This window comes from Corvus hawaiiensis, chromosome 1 (genome assembly GCF_020740725.1).
Source record: "Corvus hawaiiensis isolate bCorHaw1 chromosome 1, bCorHaw1.pri.cur, whole genome shotgun sequence".
NCBI classification, from domain to species: Eukaryota; Metazoa; Chordata; class Aves; order Passeriformes; family Corvidae; genus Corvus; species Corvus hawaiiensis.
Genome location: NC_063213.1, coordinates 11,903,138 through 11,909,431, shown reverse-complemented (window position 1 = coordinate 11,909,431; position 6,294 = coordinate 11,903,138). Strand labels below are relative to the sequence as shown.

General features: G+C 37.9%; 1 long non-coding RNA gene across 1 annotated transcript; it reads left to right on the top strand.

Moving 5' to 3' along the window:
• The first annotated feature begins 340 nt into the window (after positions 1-340).
• On the top strand, positions 341-6,015 carry LOC125335604. The gene is made up of 3 exons (XR_007207497.1): positions 341-406; positions 3,238-3,395; positions 5,013-6,015. It is a non-coding gene; the product is annotated as an uncharacterized LOC125335604 (long non-coding RNA).
• Positions 6,016-6,294: the final 279 nt, after the last annotated feature.

Sequence of the window (6,294 nt, the reverse complement as noted above, 5' to 3'; positions counted from 1 at the left end):
AAGTTTCACTCTATGTACCTGAAATTAAAAAGTCACAAAACTACTTGAAATTATATACCTACTAGTTTCAGGAACGGTCCCCAATTGTTTTGCACTCTGCCAAGCAGAACCCTTGTTTATGCAGGCTCTGCCTGTATTGGCACATATCCCAAGTCTTAGTAAAATTTACAGTCCTTCTCTGATAACAAAATTCTGAACATTCCTCGTCTTTGCTGGTGGTTAAGGGAGATACCTCACATTCTGCTCAGCATGTTAATGGTTAGAGAATTTTTCTTGACTCCCAGAGATGGAATCACGGGTATATCTGGTTAGCCAGATGATGCTGGATCTCCAGTTTGTTCTCTGATTTACAGGACTCAATCTAGAGAGCATAATGTTTTGTAATGCCAAGGTTAAGTCTTTTCAGGTAAGCACTTTCACTGTTATTGAAAATGCTCCATTTTATTTAAAATGTAAGACTGCTTGCAGGAGACGTCTCTCTCCAGTTTCTAAGTTATTAAGGTTCTCCCTTGATCCAATAATTATTTCATTGCTCCATACAAAAGGAAGCAGAGTTTGACAAAAGAGTCTTTTTTCTCTCCCCACTGACTATAAAAGGAGTATAATCCCTTGCCTTTGTCTTCTTAATTTTTCCTGAATTAGTCACCTAATTTAGGCGATGTGAATATTTTGTGTGTTACTGAGGGCTGAAAAATTCCAGCTGGTGTCCAAACACCTGAATGTTGGTGCTGTAATGTTGGATTTTAGGGCCTGCATGAAATCTAAGCAATACACATAAAGGTGTTTCCACAAGAAACTCTTCATTTAGATAAAATTACTATGATTAAGACTAATGCAAACCAAGATATCTTAACAAAGATCAATCTATGTGTTTTAAATTTTTTGTAGGATTTGTACTGCATGGAACACATATTAAAAATAATCTCACATATCTTCAACTGTCTTTACATATCTTTGGGCATACACATCAGGATATATATTTTAGGTGTGTGTCCAGTAAGAGAGCTTTTTCTTTAGTAAATGGATAAAGATCTAGTGATTTTGCTTCCCAGCTTAAGACAGGTACTTAAAACAACTACAATAGATTACGCTGAAATTTTTTGTCTATTGACCACTGAGAGAGTTCAGACAATTAACAAAGTAAGATTTATATTACAGTATAAACTGAGGTTAAGTGAGATGGCTCTTACTGCCATATTACAGTTTGAAGGTCACACTTCCACTATTTAAATTTTGAATAGGACCAATATACTTTCTATAAAAAACAACTGATTTTATAGAGGCCAACCTGAAGTGAAAGAGCTTACTGTCGTATAAACATGGGTTACTAGGTCTCAAAAATATAAAAGGCAGTAGAACAGTTTGAATAGAGAGGAGCAAAATTAACTATGAGTGTCACAGACACAGTCCGTTAGGAGAGCAGTTTGAAAGGCTAAAAGTGTGTGCAGAGGAAGGATGTTCCTTTATAATTTGCAGCTGCAAGTTTGATTAAATTCAGATAAATGATTTAATATTTACGGTGACGTTACACATGAAATCCAAGAATGGTGAAAATATTTTAAATTCTCTCCTGATCTGAATAAGCTTTCCAGCATTATGTAGGTCCCAAGAGAAAAAACTGAACAGTGATATTCAATTCCATAATTTAATTTACTAAAAATTTCTTGGAAGGAACATACTGGAATTATGAGACTAATTTTTAATCTGCTGGCATAACAAGCAGTAAACTGACTTGATAAAGAAATCTGTTGTCTTCCTCCTTTTAAGCTAGAAATCAGTTGTTTGCTTCCCATTTTTTAAGCTTAAATAATAGCACCATAAGTGTACACCTTGACTAAGTAGATTGATACTTTTCAGGTCAAACAATTTCTATCACACTGTGATTGGTTCAGCCTTCTCTTAAAGCTCCATTTTAAGGAAATCAGCCTTAAAATAACTATTCTAAATTGAAAGCCTAATTTTGTTTCTCTCACTTGTAGCCTAACAGTTCCATCGGAGCTGTAAATTCGCTCATTTTATGGCCTTTATGAATAGACTGTTGTTAGCTGGCCACCAAAGACCACAATCCAGTTTTTTTAAAGCTTCTAGAAAAAACCCACAATGCAATATTGAGAGTTCCTCCTTTTGCATAGGAAACCCCATTAATGGCTTGGTTCACATATTAAAGTCAGAGTCACAGCATGTCAAATCCTTTATCAGTCACACATCAATTCCCCTCTGAAATCCTCAATTACATAGCTCAGAGCACAATCCAACAAGAGAAGCTCTGTAATCAAATGCAGTGAATGTTTACTGGAATATACGTGTGCGTGTGTGTATTTATATACTTATATACGTATGCTAATTTTAATATTTCCATTATAAACAACAGCAACTTTCCCTATGCCTATTTATAATGGTCACAAAATGTTCAGAGATTCAGCTAATAACACATTAGCACTTGGCCAGCTGGAGAATTTGTGACGGCTGCCAATTATTTAGAATTCTTCTAATAAACAATAGTTTCTCCCCCCCTTGAAATATATGGAAATGGGCTATTGTTAAAATGCTGCTGTACTGAAATGGCACCTGGGCTTGCTGTAGCGTGGAACACTGCATTCCAAGTGAGAAACAAAGCTACATGGAACTCCATGTCCCAAGCCATTCTCTGCAGTCTATGAATCTCTCCAAGAAAAAAGGGGGAGGAAGAATGTGACAGAGCATCTATCTTTACTCTCATTTGGACCATATTTACCTGTTACTTACATAGCCAATAGTACCAAAAGATTGAGCAGGGTTTGTGAAACCATGAGATGGTCAAGAGATTGCAATTTTTTTTAACCATTATTCATGGGATCTACATATGCGTTTGCACAAGAGCTTGCCTCAGGGGCTCAGCAGCCTCTGTGCTAACAACACATTCCTGGGGTCACTCAGTTTATTCCTTTCAGTCACTAGCTGTTTTCCAGTTTCCCTTCTACTATATTCAGTAATTGGGACAATCCATAGGTTTTGATTCTGCAAGTCATGAGCTGGCAAATGGGATTTTAGTCCTAAATTTCCTCGTAAATCTCTCCTAAATTTATGAAACAGTCACTTTTATGGCCAGTAGAAAGGCGAGTTATGGCAAACCAGAATGCTGCTGCTGTGGTATGAAGAGCAAAGCAGAACTTTAAAGATATTTATTCAGGTGAGGAAAGAATTATTTTTCTTTAGTTCACACTGAAGTAGAGATTTCAAATTTCTATTCTGTTACAGCAAGTGAAACAGAATGGGGAAGAACCTCAACTTTCCCATTGCTCCATTCAGATTTATGAACACATTTAACTGCAAGACACATCCCTATGGACATATGCAGTGGACAGAAACTACACGAATCAATATATTGGTCCGAGTTCTTCTCTAGATGCCTACAGGTAAACACGTCACAACAAAATCCCATTTTATAAAATACATATTAAACTTCCCCAGGCACAAATCCCTTGAGACATTCTGATATTCAATTGTAGAACCAGTAATGTGGTCCATGAGGCGGAAAGGTCTTACAAAGGATTTATGCAAATTACTTCTTCAATGTACAGAGTTTTTAGTATTTGGATTTTGATTGCATGTGTGTGCATGTAAGATGTTTGTATTCCTAGTGTCCTAGTAGTGTGAACTCAGGTTCTGATTTGATTTCCACATGGGACACTGGAACAGCTCCCCAGGAAAGTGGTCACAGAGCAAGCCTACAAGAGTTCAAGAAGTGTTTGGACAATGCTTTCAGGCCCATGGTGGGATTCTTGGGGCTGCCCTGTGCAAGGCCAGGAGTTGGACTTTGATAATCCTTGTGGGTCTCTTCCAGCTCAGGATATTCTATGATGTGTTTGGAATTGCTCCAAAAGAAGGTTTTGACACAAGCCCACTTCTAGAACACCCTACTTAAAACTAATACATCTTCTTACAACACATATCTGAAGACTTTTTGGGGGTCCTAGAAAACCCATCTCAGCATTTTACCCGTGTTAAGAGGTACCCATTATGTTCACTGCATCTGTGTTTAAAAAAAAACCAACAAACCCAAATTGTCTGGAGGTACCGTAACATGCTACTTTTTCCTGGAAAAAACCATTAGTCAGATCAAGGCCAATTAAAGAGATTAGAGTTAAATGATTTACGTGCTGTAATAAAAAATGTCTGCTACAGTCAGCGTTCAGATCTGTTTATCTGCAAGGCTTTCCCATAAATGTTTTTTGCCAAAAAGCACTGGAATGACCTCCAAGACAGGGTGCTTAACTTGACTGTACTCTTGCTTCTATTTTAATTAGACTTTAAATGGTAAATATTTACTAATTGCCCTCTGGGTAAATAATTAAGAAGTCTTGATCTGTTTTGCTAGAGTTCATCTGGCAACACTTTCAGATCACAATCTAGACAGGTTTACCTTAATTAAATGTCCTCTTCCTGTACCATTTTTAGAAACAGAAGTTTCTGAGATGTGTAGATTAGAAGTGTGTGGAAGGAATAGACCCAGCAGGGCCTCAGATATGCCTGCCTCTTCACATTACCAGCTCCAGTGGGAGTCTGATTTCAGGAATTCCTGTTTTATGGTGCCCATAGATTCCTCATCACATCCCAGTGGCCACCACTGGGTTTTTCAAGCTAAGTTCTTCTGTGGCCTCAGTTACTAATGTCAGGGAATCTTGCAGGATGATGGCCAGGGAGCTCAGGACCACATGGGACTCCCAGCCCCAGGCAGGACCAGTGTGGCCAAGGGACAGTGGGGACAGCCCCAGCCCTGGCATTGGGCACCTCCCTGAACACCAGGAGGGACCCAGGCTGGGGGTGGGCTGAGGGTCTGGAGACCATCAGCAGTGACTGACAGCCTGGGGGGACTGACACAGATTCTGGGTCATAGTGGGGTGGGGCTGTTCCCAAGGAACTGGGCAGGGACAGGGAGGCCCTTGATACTCTCAACCCAAACAACCAACAGCAAAGCTGTGCTATCACACATGACAGCCACCTGTGACCTGCTGGTTTTCATACTCTTTCAGCTTGTCCAGGTCTGTGCAGTTTTTCCTGTGATGGGCATGGTCAGATTCCTACATGAAAATCAATTCTCACCAAGAGCAGAGTCGTTTCAGGCTGTCAGGAGAAGCAGATCTCCTTGAAGAAAAGATCACAGTATATTTTTTATCACTTACTTCTGAAAGAGTTCAATAGAAAAATCTTCCACATACATCTCATGCTGAGCCATATGCTTGAAGTATGGTAAATCTATAGGTACCTAAAGTCATGTTTTTACAATAGTACTCTATCTTAATGAAGGCCTGTTGTCTCATTTTGTCTCAGTACCATATATTACCAAAGGGGCAGGAGCCAAAAAAAAAAAAATTAAACCAAGGAGTATTTTAAAAGAGTACACAAATGCTTAAAACAGCTACTAGATGGGCACTGTGCTTGTTCCACAATTATTCAATGAAAAGGCATAGTTGGACAGTGGGGAATTTAATGAAATGATTGCTCAACAAGAATTTTGCATTAAAAAGGAATTGTGAGGTTGATTAAAGTTCAGGATAGAAGTAAATTCTTTTAATGTCAGGTTAAATCAATAAGACTTTCACATCTGGAATATTGCATTCATTTTATTTGTAGTCTGTCTTAAAGGTTCAAGTACCAGTTTATTAGATATACAAGGAAGAATGAAAAGAAGGATTGTTTAGCTTAAAGAAGAAATCAACAAAAGTAAAAGAAGGTAGAAATATGCAACTAATAATTGGAGAATGTTACCTAGGAAGCATTGTAACCCTTTGTCAGGTCTAATTTTATGGAATTTCAAAGCAATTACTTATTAACATATAACAGGAACAATCATAAAGCATAAAAGATTGTATTAAAACCCCATCTACCTATGTTTCATGGCATACCACAGATAATAACCTAGAAGCTGCAGAAAATAAACTCTCCTGGTGTTTAAACTATCTCTTAAATTTATAGTGTGGAACTGTTTACAGTGTTGATTGTAATGGATGGATGCATGGATGCATGGATGTTAGTAGAGAGTCATCCAAGCTAACAGAACGTTGTATATCACTTAAGAGACTTGGGGCATTTGACAAAGAGTTTGAAGTTCTAAGATTCTCTTCTCCTTGGATTATGCCTATTTTTTCTTTGGTCAAGTATTAATGAAAAAGAAGGGAGGAAAGTAACAAAGAAAGCTATACCAGTTAGATAGCTCTGTAATTTCATCCTACACTTATATATAAAATAAAATCATAGTAACTGTATGTTATACTTCAGGGATTTCTTTTTGTGTCAGAACAGAAGCACTAGACA